General features: G+C 52.4%; 1 pseudogene; it reads left to right on the top strand.

The window, feature by feature from the left end:
• The window catches only part of LOC131586379 (uncharacterized), a 712,054-nt pseudogene that overhangs the window by 222,357 nt on the left and 474,079 nt on the right, over positions 1-15,618 (top strand).

The following is a 15,618-nucleotide window of genomic DNA, read 5'->3' as shown; positions in this document are numbered from 1 at the left end:
TTTTGAACTTCACATTAAGTGTTAGTGAGCTCTCTTCACAGAGTAGGTAGACAAAACAATTCCTTTTCTAGCTTGATACCAAGGACAGTTGTTACAAGTTCCAGGCCCAAAAGCATAAACAAGGGTGGACTGAAGAGAGAAAACAAGAAGGGTGGGATTTCATCATCTGAAGCTGTAACTGGACAATGAACCCAAATATGCAGATGAACCTAAACTTCTAAAAATATGGGACCTCGTGATGAGTTGTCCATTTTTATGACCATTTTTGGTCCATCTTGGGTGTAGCCCTGGCCAGGCTCTTGTACTGCCCAAGGTGTATCTGTAACATGCTGGTCCTGGGTGGAGAGACAAAATCCACAATTCATGCTCCAGTTGCTCATCAGACAAAACAGCCTTGTTTATTATTCAGAACTCACTTGAATACCAAATTCAAATTTCCCAGGCTAGACAGCCATTGGCTGATACTTCCCTCCCTGCCCTGCATCCTGCCCAGTAGTGTGCAGTGGTTCAGACATGAATTAGGCTCACTAAATTAAATTTGTGCTAAAATCTATGGCTAAAGAGAATTTACTGCTAAATTAGATTTGTGTTATGTCTAGATTTACCTTGTCCAGTCCTGAGCAGCTCTACTGTGACCATACTGTGACTATTTACCCTTTTTGGTTAAATTAAAAAATAGAAAATGCTCTCTGTTACCCTATCTGCAAGGGCCCTTTGCAGACATGATAACAGGGACAGCATGGGTTTAATTTGAATGAAGTTTTCTAGTTAACTTGACACAATTAATTCTCTTCAGCAAGCAATATGCTTTGTGTACTAAATTGAGTTTGCAACACTCCCTTCCAGGAGTTGGCAGACAGGATCACAATCCTTTAAGCTAACAAGCCACAGGTTAACTACTTATAGTTAAAAGTTACAACTTAACATTAAAAAACAAGAAAGTATTTAGAACTGAGATTATCCTGAACTCTATAAACAAGAAACAAAAACCATTCAACATTTAGAACCGTGAGAAAAACCCAACTTAGCAGAAAAACAATTTGTAAACAAATAGTTTTTAAATGAACTGTCTTTTCAAGAGTCTGATTTTCATGGTGAATAAGTTGTTCTGGTTACTCTTCTTCAATCTGCTCCATCACATCCGTAGAGGTACTGTCAGGAGGGTGTTGTTTGTGTCCTTTGGCTGTATGTTCAACTCTTTCACATCGGTTGCAGCTTGCATTATCACTTCTTTGTCCCTGAGCTGTCCCCTGTGGAATGGGCTGGTGTGGACAGTTTATTTTCCCGTGGCCTTGTTGTCCACACTTGTAGCAATGGGGTGTGAGTTTAACAGCAGCTGTAATAGAATTGGCTAGCATATCCATGTGATGAGATCCAGTCCCAACCTTAGCACATGCTGTAATCATCTCCTCCAGAGATGGATTCTCTTGAGGTAATGCAGCTATAATTTTTCTGCAGTCTTGGTTTGCATTATCTCGTGCCAGTTGTAGCATTAATTGACCCCTTGCTTCACTGCATATATAGCTCATGGGGGTTTTGTCTTCTACTTGAATAGCTTTGGGTTGGCACTGACAAGTTGGTAATTTTTGTTAGAGCTCACATTGCTAAGTCTTTCACTTGTGTTAGAATTGCAGAGTTCAAGCGAGCCTGGGTTTGGGGATCTTCTGACACTGCTGAATGATTTATTGTATGAACAGCCTTAGCTACTTTGCTTTCTGGGGTCCCACCACACATTCCTCCCTCTTGTTTTTCAGTAATTCCTGTTAAAGTGCCATGTGCTCTTTCCACATTGGTTTTATTGTTATTTAAGGAACGCCAGTGTGGTGTGTTACACTCCAGGGCTGCAGGAAATGTTTTGTTTTCTGTGAGATGTGTGTTGTTTTGATGCTATGAGGGATTCTCAAAACAGCAAAGGCTGACTGCCAGTGTGCAATGGCATCCCAACCCTTTTCTCTTGTGTGTTTTATAGCACATATTGCTGACGAAAAGGTATCTGTGGATAAATGTACATATTTTAAATGTCTGAATTCAGGGATGTGTGTGACATGGGTTTAGCAGATTTGTAAGGCACGCAGTCCACAAGGGTTTGCTCCCATCTGCAGTGGTGCAGTGTGGCCCTGGTGTCCTGATGGGACACTTGTGGTTGGGTTCTTTTTCCCCCTTGGACTGAAGATTGATGAGATAGAGGCAGTTTTCTCTTGTTTGGACTTGGTTGTTTATTCTTCTTTTATCTCCATTACATGTATACAGGGTACAAGGAGCCACAAGCAGCTATGTGCACTAAGATAGAAAGGTGCAAAATTACTAAAAAAGATCTTCTTCAAGGTTTTTTATATGTTCATTTACCCAATTAACAAATGCCAAGGAGATATTTTTTCTTAGTGACCCAATGACCCAACACCTGTGTGCTGCACTGCAGCATTCTCTATCCAATCACCTACTACTACCCAAAAACCTCTAGAAGAAGATGAAGAAGAAAGAAGGACAAGAGACAACACCCTGAATCCTCCATCTTGTCCTCTATTTTCTAAACTAGTTTAAACTCCAAACCTGAACTTTTTCACGCAGTGACATAAGAAATCTCTCTAATCTACACACTTACCCTCCTGGTTTTTCTATTTAACAGTTGTTTTCACAGTGTTATATGAAATTCAGAGTTTTCTTGGATGTCAGAGCCAGGCATCAGAGATAAGGGCACACTCTCGGTGCCTGTGATTACAACAGTAAACCAAGTTGAATATTGTTAAGTGTTATTCCACTCTTAAATCCTGAAGTCATATGTTATAAGTTAGCTTAAATACTCTTAAGTGATTTTGCTAAATTGTGATGTTTGAGGTATAAATTAAGGCATAAGTGAAGTCCTGTTAAGTTTGAGCTCTGTTAAGCTCAAACACACACACACACACACACACACACAGAGGGATGGTTTTTGTTGTTGCTTTGTTTCCTTGCTGTGCCTGAAGTGTCCAGTCAGGAGCAGAGTGACTCTTGCCAAGGAACTTTGTGCTGCTGGTGCTTAATATTAAATCTGGTTTTTGCTGCTCCCTTGCTGGGGATTTTTAAGCGCTCTCAAGCCCTCGTTGGTGACAGGGTGAAGGAGCCCTGGCCCAGGCTCTGGCCCTGGGGGACACAGGGGTGCTGCCGGGGGTTCCCTGTCCTGCTGTCCCATGCCCCACAGACCTTGGGATGTCCCACAGCCATTCTGTGATGTCCCAGTCTGGACTGTGATGTCCCAGCCCCTCTGAGATAACAGAACCTACTCTCTGATGTCACAGCCTTCTCTCTGACATCACACACTCTTCTCTCTGATGTCACACAGCTGCTCTGTGATGTCACAATCTGCTGTCTGATGTCACAGAACTGCCCTCTGGGATTGTGGTGTCTGCTCTGTGACCTCACAACCCACTCAGTAATGTCACAGCCCACCCTGTGGTGGCTCTGTGATGTCATACAGAAACTCTGTGATGTCACAACCCACTCTGTGATGTCATTCAACCTCTGATGTCACAGTCCTCTGTGTGATGCCACACCCTGCTTTCTGATGTCACAGAATCCCCTCTATGATGCTGTAGCTGCTCAGTGACCTCACACAACAAACTCTGTCATGTCACAGCCCCATCTGTGACCTCACACAACCCACTCTGAGCTGTCACACAGCCCCTTTCTGACATCACAGCTGCTCTGGGGCTCCAGGACACAGCCACAGAGGTGCTGCTGTGACACAGCCCCCTCTGGCACATCCCACAGCCCCTGCCAGTGCTGAGCCCCTGGGAGCTCTGTCTGGGCCTGCTCGTGTCCCTGAGCTGCCCTGGCAGGGCCCCAGCCCTGCTGGGCTGTGCTCAGGAGCTGCTCCTGGCCAGAGCTGTCTCTCTGCAGCGCTGCCCTTGCCAGGAGCTGCCTCTGGGCCAGGAGCCCGGCCCAGCTCAGCAGCACAGACACAGCACCAGCACTTTCATCACCCTCTCGGGTCTTTGAGGCTCTTTGCATCACACTCAGTCCTTCAGAGTGTGCTCCAGAAACTTCTCAAGAACTCCAAGTCAGATGGAAACACTGAAATTTCTTGTAGTTGAAATGAGAGACACGAGTGAGAAAGCGTCCCCAGGTTCCAGGTAGAGCAGAAGACTGGAGGCCCTGATGGCAGCTGGGGACAAGCAAGGGAAAGGTGTCTGTGGTGCTGAGCAAAGCTGGATGTGTTTCAGGAATGCCAAGGGCCAAGGGCTGAGCCCCAGCCCCTGGCAAGGCAGATGCTGTCCCTCCCTCATTGCTCAGGGCTCTTCCCGGGGCACTGGCATGTGGGGATGTGCAATGCCAAGGGCAGCACCATGGGGCGGCCCCTGCCAGGCTGCTGAGCAGGGACAAGGAGGCAATGAGGCCCCAGGGCTGCCAGGGTCACTTGTCCCCTGCTGGCCTCAGGCCCAGGGCCAGCAGCCATGGCCCAAGGGCTGCACAAGTTGCCTCTGGCAGGGCCTTGCAGCTGCTGCCCATCCCTGTGCCCTCTCCAGCCCAGGCTGCCCTACGGTGTCCATGCCCTGCGCCTCTGTCCCTGCAGGCTGTCGTCATCCCCCGGCTGCCCCACCTCGCTGGCCCCTTCCTTTGGTTCCAGCTCTGTGTCCTGCCTGCCTCTGCCTGGCCACACAAAGCCTTGGGCTGCTCCAGACTCCTTCTGCGGGATGTGTTGCACCACAGCCCTGCCCTGGGACACAAATTCCTTCCTCCTGGTGTTCACTCTGGGCCTCCCCAGCTGCACTTGGCATCAATTCTTTCTTTCTCTGGCTGTTTTCCACTATGTCAAAAGGATCAACCATCTCTGAAACCACTCTTTAAACACTCTCATGGCTCTCCTCCACTGTCCTCAGTCTCCACCCCACGGAGCACAGAGCTCCTTTGTCCCTGTAGAGTGGTCATGTGCCTGAGGCCTCAAAACCCCACCTTGGGAGATCTCCGGGCACTCTCCAAGGGGTTTTCAAATGAAAACAGACTGCTTATAGTCTAAGAAAATCACAAGAGGACAAGGCCAACCTAACCCCTCTGTCCCTCTGTCCTGGCTGTTTTTGTCTTGGAGCAATTCTTAGATCTATGGAATTTGGGATGTCAAATTCTAAATGGTCCCTGGACAAGGAGGCTGGAGCTTTTCCATAGAAAGGAACAGAGCTGCACTCTTTCAGGGGCTGATGTGAGGTGACCACCAGAGGCCAAGGCCAGCCCGAGCTAGCAGGTTTTTTCTGGGAGATATCCTTGGATACAGGAAATGTTAAAGGGAGAGTACCAATTTTGGCAATGGGCAAGAAAAAAGATGGATGGTATTCCATTGTTAATCCTGTGGGACAAATTGCATTACGGTTCAATTCCACCTGTCCAGTCTTTTACACATAAACAAAGTCTGGGACCAGGATTGGAGTAGACAGCCACCCCAGTCTCCTCTCTTAGAAGGAATTTAAAAGTCTAGGCATCTTAGAGGGTTTTGAGGATTCCTGGTGGCTGTTGGGTGTCATTTCTCCACCTCATGACCCAGCAGGAGTTTCTCCAATAAAGAATAAAGCTTTTGCCTGAAGCTCCCACTCTGCCCATGACAGGAAGCCCTGGGAGTGTCTGTGACATCCCGGCTCTTTGGCAGCCTGGGGACTCCTGGGATGTCACCATGGGGTCCCTGGGTGCCTGTGACAGAGCGGTGCCTTTGCAGCCCAAGGTCCCCTGGGATGTCACCATGGAATTGCTGGGACTGTGTCTGACCACACGGATCTTCAGCATCCCGAGAAACCCCTGGGAGGTCTCTGTGGAGCCCCTGTCTGTGCCTGTGACATTCCGGCTCTTGAACAGCCTGGAGACTCTTGGAATGTCCCCATGGAGCCCCAATGAGGGCCTGTAACAAATCTGATCCTTGGCAGGCAACCATCACCAGCCCCCTGTTGCTATGGTCAGTCCCTTGGCAGCTCCATGGAGACCCCATGCCAGGGGTGGTTGCCATGGACACCAGCTCAGGCCTGGAGCCAGAGCCCATTGCCATGGCAACCACTTGCAGTCCCATCCCCAGGCTCATGGGATCCCAGAGCCACAGAATTGGCTGAGTTGGGAGGGACCCATGGGGATCCTCCAGTCCAACTGCTGGCCCTGCACAGGACACCCCAACAATCCCAGCCTGGGCCTGGCAGCGCTGGCCAAACGCTGCTGGAGCTCAGCCAGCCCTGGAGCTGGGAGCCTTCCCTGGGGAGCCTGTTCAGTGCCCCAGCAGCCTCGCGGGAAAAACCTTTTCCTCACATCCAGCCTAAACCTGCCCGCCTCAGCTCCAGCCGCTCCCTCCACTCCTGTCCCTGGGCACCAGAGGGAAGAGGTTCCCACAGCCCCCAGCCAGGGACCCGCTCCCAAGGCTGCTGCCCATGGCAACCAGGCCTGGCACCAGGTGGGATGCTCGGTTTCCATGGGCTGGGCTTCAGGAATGGCATTCCCCAATTTCCTGCTCCCGCTGAAACCGCGCTGCCGCTCTCTTCCCTCTTGCCTCCCATGGAAAGCACAAAAGGCAAAGATCTCAGGCTGGGATAAAGAACAATTTATTGAGAACAGCTACGAGATAAGTAACAAACAGGAATAGAAACAATTTTGGTAACAGAATGGATAAGAAAAACTATTACAGGGAAAAATAAACCACCACAGACTGGCTCTTCCTGGCCACGTATCTCCTCCTGCCTGGAAAGGACACCCTTCTCCTCTGGTGACAGAGAGGGAGTCCTTTTCCTGCCCCTGGCAAGAAACTGAGATGGGATTGAATATAATGACAGGGACATGGCCAGACCCTCACGTTCTTTAATCCCACATCATGTCATTGCCATGGGCAGGAAAAGGTACAGGTGTCTTCCCAGCATGGATCACAGGGAATAGGGATCACCAGGTCTCTTCCTAGTGTGGATTCTCCAAGGGGGGATGAAGCTGGAGCTGTGCACAAAGCTCTTCCGGCACTTGGGGCACTTGCAGGGCTTCCCTTACCAGTGGCTCCGTTGGTGTCTGGTCAAGTTAGAGCTCTGGGTGAAGCGCCTCCCACGCTGGGGACACTCGTAGGGCCTCTCCCCAGTGTGGATACGTTTGTGGATATTGAGGTTGGACCTGTGGCCGAAGCTCTTCCCACACTGGGGACACTCGTAGGGCCTCTCCCCAGTGTGGATGCGCCGGTGGGTGATGAGGGTGGAGTTTTGCTTGAAGCCCTCCCCACAGTCAGGGCAGTGGAAGGGCCTCTCATCCGTGTGAATCCGCTGGTGCAGGAGGAGATTGGAGCTGCTGTGAAACCTCTTCCCACACTCACCACACTCGTAGGGCCTCTCCCCAGTGTGGATGCGCTGGTGACGGATGAGCTCAGAGCTGCAGCTGAAGCCCTTCCCACATTCCCCACACTCGTAGGCCCATTCCCCAGTGTGGATCATCTGGTGGCAGATCAGTTTGGTGCTCCGGCTGAAGCTCTTCCTACACTCCAAGCACTTGTAGGGCTTCTCCCTATCCTGAAGCTGCTCATGGACCACCAGCTCAGAGCCCCGGCTGGATCTCCGGCCGCCTTCCCGGCACAGGGTGGGTCTTTCCTCCTCAGAGCACCCTGGGATGGGTTTGGAGCCCTTCCTCCTGCGGGATCTCTGAAGCTTTTCTTCCCCGTTGGATTCCTGCACCGTGGAGCTGCTCAAAATGGCCTTGTCCATGAGGTTCTGCTGTGGGGATTCGTCGTCCCTGGTCTCCATCCTCAGCTCCTTGTCTGGGGGAGGAAGGACAAGGAGAGGATGGGATTTGCCTCCATGCCAGAGGGAAGGGGAAGGAGATCCCCCCAGTGCGTCCCCGGCAGGACGGCGTCGGCAGCGGGGTTGTCCTGCAGCCGGGGGCCATGCTGGGCTGGGAGATGGAGCAGGAGAGAGGGGGAAAGGGGCACTGACTTCCTCCTCACCTGCCTGGGTGTCCCGGGGCATCTTCCTCTTCCTCACAGCCTCCTTCTCCATCCAGCCAAAGTTTAGGAATGAGAAATCCTGGTTTCAGAAAATGCAATGGATGAGCACTTTGGGTTAGGGGTTTCCTACTCTCCAAGTCCTTCCCTAGAAGTCATTGGGCATCTGGTGCCTATATAAACCACCAAAACACTAATATTCAGTCCCCTAAAATGCACAAATGGCCAAGATTCACCAAAAACACCCATCCATGCGTTTACCCTCTCTGGTCTCTCCACATGGGGTCCTGGAAGCCACCCCTGTCTGGACTGTTGTGGGTCAAGTTTGTATTGGTGTTCCCCCTCTCTGTCTGCTGGGGCTCCTGGCAAGCCAGGAGGTTCCCCTTCTCTGGCCTCACCACTTTGGCATCCCAGGAGTCCTGGGTGGTCAGCACTGTCTGGGCTCCCTGTTTCAGGCTCCTGGGCTATCCCTGGGCCCCCTTGTTCATGCTCCCAACATCTACAGCCTTTGGGAGCACCCCCAGCTCTGGCACTGCCCGTTTCTGCTGCCCCCATTGCCGCTTTCCCTGCCAGCCCTGCTGGTCCGGGCGATCCCCACACGGCTCTGGGCTGACAATGCAGCCCCTGAGGCGGGCAGAGCAAGCCCCAGCACGGGGGGAGCCTGCATGCTCCGCTCCCTCGGCAGCCGCGCCCAGCCCCGGGCACAGAGCTCCGGCAGCCCCCATTGCCGCCCCCTCCCCAGAGACCCCCGGGGACCCCCGCAGCCGGGGCTGCCTCTGAGCCAGGCGGCCCCCGAGCCCGGCTGCGTGGCCAGGGGGGCACGGCGAGCCCGGGGCCTCTGTGCCAGCGCTTGTCCCGCTCTCCCTCAGCCTCTGCCCGGCCCGGCCCGGCCCGGCCCCCCGAGCCCCGCCAAGCCCCGCACGGCCACGGCCGGCCCGGGCCGCTCCCCTCGGAGCCCGCTGCGGACACGGCGCCGGCCCGGCCACACGGACCCGCCTGTGCTGGGGGCCCAAGGGCCGCCCAGCGCTGCCCGGGCCTCGGCCCCGAGCACAGAGCTCTGCCCGGGGGGCTCCCGGCCCGAGGCGGCGGCTCCGGGCCCGCCCGGCCGCTCCCGGCTCCCACAGCCCGCCCGGGGCCGCCCCGCCCGGGCCGGGGCTGCGCCAGCGCTCCCCGCACCCGCGGGGCTGCAAACCGCTGGGCACAGCTCACAAAAAAACATTCCCCCAGCCCCACAAAAACACCAAAATCACAACCGGCCATCACCCCCCCACAAAAAAAAAATCCAAACCCCAAACCCACAAACCGACCGCTTCCAGCCTCTCCTCCTGCGCCTTCCCAGGGATCCCAAGCCCGCGGGAATGCCCCCGGAGCGGGACAGAAAGCTGCTCCAGCCGAGGCACTTGGAACACCCTGGGCTCTCCTCTGGGGGCCCTACAACACCCGCCAGTGGAACCTTGCCATGCAAAGGAACGATTTTGGTGCTCCCTGGGGAGGCCAGAACTGAAACTTTGTTCCTTTTGCCTCGGGCCGGAGACCCCCGGGCTGTTTTCTGCACACACTTCCAGCCCCCAGCACTTGCTGCAGCCGCTCCCTGCAAATGTCACACTGCCAGGGCCCTGTCCTTGCTGTCACCCGCTGTGGCTGGCCATGAACAGAGCTCCTGCACTTGCATTTCCAGCTGCTGTGCAACCAGAGCTGAGGGATCTGCAGCTGCCTGAATGCAAAACCTGGCAGAGGAGCCTCTCTCGAGGGGAAATCTCCCCTTCCTGAGCCAGCCCGTGGCAATGCTGCCATTCTCTTTCCTGGCCGAGCAGGAATGGTGACCCTGAACCAAGAGCTTTCCTTGGCTGCATCAAAGCCTCGGTGCACAAAGACCTTCCCAGTGCTGTGCTTGTTTGTTTTTTATAAATTAACTCCCCCTGTCAGCTCTGGGCAGAGCTCTGTAACTGTGTGTGACACTCGTCTGTGACACTGTGGGGGTGGCCAAGGGGACCTTCCCCGAGCTGTCTGCAGAGGAATCCACAGCAGCCCAGGCCGGGGGTGCTCAGTGGCCGCTCAGTTCCGCTGACTGGACGCGGCTCTGGACGCTTCCCTTGGAGCATCTCCAGGGAGGGAACGCTGGGGCTGCCCCGGCTGTGGTGTCACTGCCAGGGGAACGCTGGGGCTGCCCCGGCTGTGGTGTCACTGCCAGGGGAACGCTGGGGCTGCCCCGGCTGTGGTGTCACTGCCAGGGGAACGCTGGGGCTGCCCCGGCTGTGGTGTCACTGCCAGGGGAACGCTGGGGCTGCCCCGGCTGTGGTGTCACTGCCAGGGGAACGCTGGGGCTGCCCCGCTCCTGCCCCACCCCATCAGCTCTGCCAGCGCCTCCAGGGGACACAAAGGCTGAGCCAAAGGGTGAGAGTTGCACAAGGGGCTGAGCTGGGATCTGGGACCCATTGGGATCATGGAGTCCAGCCCCCGGCCCTGCACAGACACCCCAACAATCGCAGCCTGTGCATCCCTGGCAGCGCTGGCCAAAGGCTCCTGGAGCTGCGGCAGCCTCGGGGCCGTGCCCATTCCCTGGGGAGCCTGGGCAGTGCCCCAGCCCCCTGTGGGGGAAGAAGCTTTTGCTGATCTCCAGCCCAGCCCTGCCCTGGCCCAGCTCCAGCCGTTCCCTCGGCTCCTGTCCCTGCTCACCTGGGCAGAGATCAGAGCTTGCCCAGAGAAGCTGTGGCTGCCCCTGGATCCCTGGAAGTGTCCAAGGCCAGGTTGGACAGGGCTTGGAACAGCCTGGGATAGTGGAAGGTGTCCCTGCCATGGCAGTTGATGGAATGATAAGGTTCACTTAAGGTTTAAGGTCTCTTCCACCCCAAGGCATTCTGTGAGTCTGTGATTTTGGGGGAGATGCTGAAGCTCTGGCTCAGCTTTATCTCAGTGAATGTCTGGACCCAGCAGCAGCCATGGGTGGGATCATCTCCTCCTCCCTCTCGCTGTGGCTGTAACTCACCCAAGGGCAGTGTCATAAATGAAATTGAAATTTGGACAACTAGGTCTATTGAGTGAACAGCAGTTTAATAACAAGAAAAAAAATGATACAATTTAGTGAATTGAATACAAGAATCCAATTTAATAAAAGAATACAATTTAGTGGATTGAATAGCAATTTGATATAGAAAGAATACAATTTAATAAAATAGTACAATTTAGTGAATATATTCATATATATATACATATGTATGTATACACATATACATATATATACATACACATACATACACACACACAAACACACACACACATATATATATATATGAATATAGCTTGCCAGTAATTAAGAATGATTAAAGCATAAGCAAAACTGGTTGGGGTACGGAGAGGGCTTCTCACCCTGCCTCACATACAAAACAAAGCAATTCAAACTAAACTTATATACTGTATACTTACACATATTCATTCATGTTTCCAGTAAGTCTCCTCCAATTTCTGATTCCTTAATTTTTCATCACTATTCTTCATGGTGCATGCTTCACTTGTTGCTAGGGGGTCTTCTGTCTTCTTTTGGTGGTATTTTGGATGAAGGCTTACACTCATCCTCATTGTTCTCGGGATAACCTTACAGGCTGTGCATGCATCCTAAGCTTTGTGTTATGTAAGTAAGCATTGTGCTCCACTAATTAGTCTTATGTTTTATAATTTTCAGGCCCTATGCCTAAATTCATTCCAACTTTATCCATCTCAAGGTCGATTTTGTCTTAGGACATTTCTTATCTCAAAACTACATCCTGTACCTTAAGTTTAACATGTAACATCTGTAGGGGGGCTACATCTGCCTTGTAACACCAATTCCCTTGATTGCTTCTAATAATAACTTTCCAAATAGTTACAATTTAGTTAGCACAAATCATTTCCATTTATTACAGGAAGGTGTGAAAACAGGAGCATTGTTTGGTGTGGCCTCCTCTCTGCCTTTCACACCTTTCAGTGCTTTGACCCAGCCCAGAGCTTTCTCCAAGAGTGCAATGAAGCAGCTGTTCCTGCTCCCAGCTCTGGCTTTTTCCAGTCTCTGACCCTGACTGGTTTTGTCCCTCTTGCTGTGCCCTTTGTTCCCCCAGGGGCTGCCCCAGGCTGAGGGATCAGATCCAAGCACTGCTGCTGCTCCCTGGGGACCAGCCCCAGTTTGGTTGTTGCTGTCAGTGCCAGCAGAAGCGGTGGCTGGAGCAGCGGGTGCTGACAGTGCCCCAAGGCCCGGGGCTGGAGGGGTCCCTGGGCTGGGGCTGGGAGGGAGCTGCCCCTTGTTCTCCCTCTGCCTCACGCAGAGCTGGGCCAGGCACAAGTGGGGCAGCAGAGCCAACAGGGAGCCTGCGAGTCTCTTCCAGCCGTGCCTGCTCAGAGTTTGGCCTTGGAGCTTCAGGTGGGCAAAGGCAGCTGCTCTGCTCCCTCTGCGTGTGCCCGTGTTCAGCAGTGCTGCTCCATCAGTCTGTGCCCAGCAACGGGGAAAAGCCTCAGCCCTGCAGGGCCAGGAGCTGCCGGGCTCTGCCTGAGCAGCTCAGCCAGCGGGAAGGGAGCTGCTCCACACGGGAACCAGGAGCAAAGGACGTGCCTTTTCTAGGACATGTTTTCTGTAAAAAAAAAAAAACCCAAATAAACAAAACAAAAAAACAAAAAAGAAAACATGAAAAAATATGAAAGATAAAAATTACCCCCAAATGTGTACTGAAAAATGATTTATAACTCTGGAGTAAGAAAGAGGTAACCGATCTTTTGAAAAAGAGAACTCAGCTTTGATTTTAGTTACTTAGTTTGTACACATGCTAGTGGAAAGGATCCATTAGCTGCCTTCCTTTAGAGATTTGATGGATGTTTTCCAATATTAAGATATTTTACACTGCAGTTAAAGGAATAGGAAATTGAAATACATGTTCTTCATGACTGTGTCTTCAGTGTAAAAATTTTGCAGTTTGAAACTTGGACCTAAAGTGTTGCAAATGGAAGTGATAAATGCCAATGGACTGAGTGAATGCAGCTTTTCCTATGGGATGTGCAGCACTCCAAGGACTTCCTCAGTGGGGCTGTGGGTGCTTGGAGCTTTGTCCTGTGCCACTCCAGGATGTCATGAAATGGGACTTCACCTGCCACCAGCCCAGGTCACGCTCTGCCACCCCAGCTCCTTGGACCTTGTGTCCCCAAAGAAGACACAAGGTGTTTCTGCTGCTCCACCTTTGCACAGATCCACAGAGAGCTGGGATTATCCCAAGTCTCGTGTCTCCATTGTGCCATATTCCTAAAGAACCAGCAGCCCATCCCGACAAATATGGTGAGTTATGTGGATGGTTGTCAGCTCCATTTCCTGCCTAGAAATGCTGAAACTGCTTCTAAATGCTGTTCCCTACAGCTCTTGGACACCTGCTCCCACAGAGCTGGGAAAAAAATGCCCTGGCCATGGCTTACAAGGTGAGTTATGCCAAAGTTAGAGCTCTGTGGGAAATCTCTATCCATCCCTATCCTTTTAATCTATCTGTACGTGGGGGTGTGCATGGATGTGTCTTGTATGGAAAGGAAGGAGTGTGCAAACAACGTGACTGACACTTTCACTCTCTGTGTTCACTCCATACTCATGGGTACCAAGATATTATGGAAACCTTTGCAAGGACAGACCTTCTGTCCATGGATACAGAGACATCCAAGAGCCCCTGGCACAGATAGACCCTTCTGTCCATGGATACAGAGACATCCAAGAGCCCCTGGCACAGACAGACCCTTCTGTCCATGGATACAGAGACATCCAAGAGCCCCTGGCACAGACAGACCCTTCTGTCCATGGATAGAGACATCCAAGAGCCCCTGGCACAGACATGTTGCAGTCTGCAACCTCAGGATCTCGTCCAGGGAAGCAGCAGGGTTCTGGGGACCAGCATGAAACACCAACGAGACGGGCTCCCGTTCATGAAGCCATTTATTCAGCATGAGAACAAACTCAGGTCCAGAACAGAGAGCCCCGAACAGAGGCACAGCAGGGGTTTTTGAGGGACAGAACCGAGGGTTTACACCTTTGAGGGTGGAGTTCAGGGTCAGGGACCATTAGAAACACACCAAGGGAGAACCCCCCAGGGACTCAAACCCAATCAGAACTCCTGGGCCGCCCTTCACAAGGGGTTTGGGGTGGGACAATGTAACTCTTTGTCTCCCTGAGGCCGCTGCAACATCTGCTCCTTTTTTTTTTTTTTTTTTTTTTTTTTCAGTTTTTAATTAGGAGCTTAAAATGTTTCCAAACATACACTTTGAAATCTCACCTCTTCCACAGAGCACCCACTTTGCTTTGTGGGACACCAAAAACTCAATCACAAAACACATTAAGCAAACAGAAAAAACAAAATTGAAAACAAACACTTAAATCTCGGACTACGCCGGGCAAATTAAACGGTGATGGTACTTAATGCAAACATAATGGTTTTTTAGTTCAGTCTCTTCCACTTTAGGATTCTCTCTTTGGAAGGGTGCAGCTCTTAGATCTCCTCTCACGAGGGGCAGAATTCTTCGATCTCCAGCTTCGGCTCCGGCTCCCATGTGGGCGTCACCGCTTTAGATGATCTCAGTGTGACACTGGCTTTCGGAGCTCGGTTACAGTTTCGATTTCCCCGGAGGAGGTGTTGCCCACGATGGAACAGGCACAGCCCCCAGGGGTGGAGCACCGAACAAAGGGGTGGGACCGAAGCAGGAGTTACTGGGAGGTTCGGGAAGGGAAGGTTCGGGACCGGAAAAGAAGGAGCAAGGCGGGAAACAAGGGATCCCAGACCGCGTGGCCGGCGCCATCTTGGGATGGGGGGGGGTCCGGGACGGACTTTCCCGGACAGGGAACGGGGAATATGGAAAGACAGGGGGTGAAGGAGGACACGGAACGGCGGGCAGACGGCAGCAACCCCGAGCCATCTTAGCTTTTTTCACCCTTTGTCCTGCCCTTAGGAACAGAGGAAAGGGGAAGGTGCAGGAAGGTATACACCAAAAAAGGAACTCCACAGAAGACAAAAACAGTCCACTGGAAGAGCCATACCGTACATAATCGTCCATAATGTTAATCGTCCATAATGTTGATATCGTCCATAGTGTTGATATCGTCCATAATCGTCCATAATTTTGATATCGTCCATAATACGTCTCGTTGGGTGATGTTAGGTGCTTGTCTCAGCGTCTGGTCTCCGCTCCCACACCTCCGTAATCCCTTTTCTTCCCCCATGCCCGAGGCACTCTCAACCCAGTCTCCCTGCCAGGTACTCTCGAGTCCTCCTTTCCAAGGCGGGGGTCTCGCCGGCTCTCAAGCCATCAGCCGGGGACTTACGAGTCCATGGAGCCGGGTCCTGCTGTTCTCCTGGTGCTTCACTGGATGCCACGCATTCTCTCACCATTTGTTGCAGTCTGCAACCTCAGGATCTCGTCCAGGGAAGCAGCAGGGTTCTGGGGACCAGCATGAAACACCAACGAGACGGGCTCCCGTTCATGAAGCCATTTATTCAGCATGAGAACAAACTCAGGTCCAGAACAGAGAGCCCCGAACAGAGGCACAGCAGGGGTTTTTGAGGGACAGAACCGAGGGTTTACACCTTTGAGGGTGGAGTTCAGGGTCAGGGACCATTAGAAACACACCAAGGGAGAACCCCCCAGGGACTCAAACCCAATCAGAACTCCTGGGCCGCCCTTCACAAGGGGTTTGGGGTGGGACAATGTAACTCTTT

Source organism: Poecile atricapillus, chromosome 19 (genome assembly GCF_030490865.1).
Source record: "Poecile atricapillus isolate bPoeAtr1 chromosome 19, bPoeAtr1.hap1, whole genome shotgun sequence".
Classification (NCBI taxonomy): domain Eukaryota; kingdom Metazoa; phylum Chordata; class Aves; order Passeriformes; family Paridae; genus Poecile; species Poecile atricapillus.
This window is presented reverse-complemented; position numbering and strand designations above follow the sequence as displayed.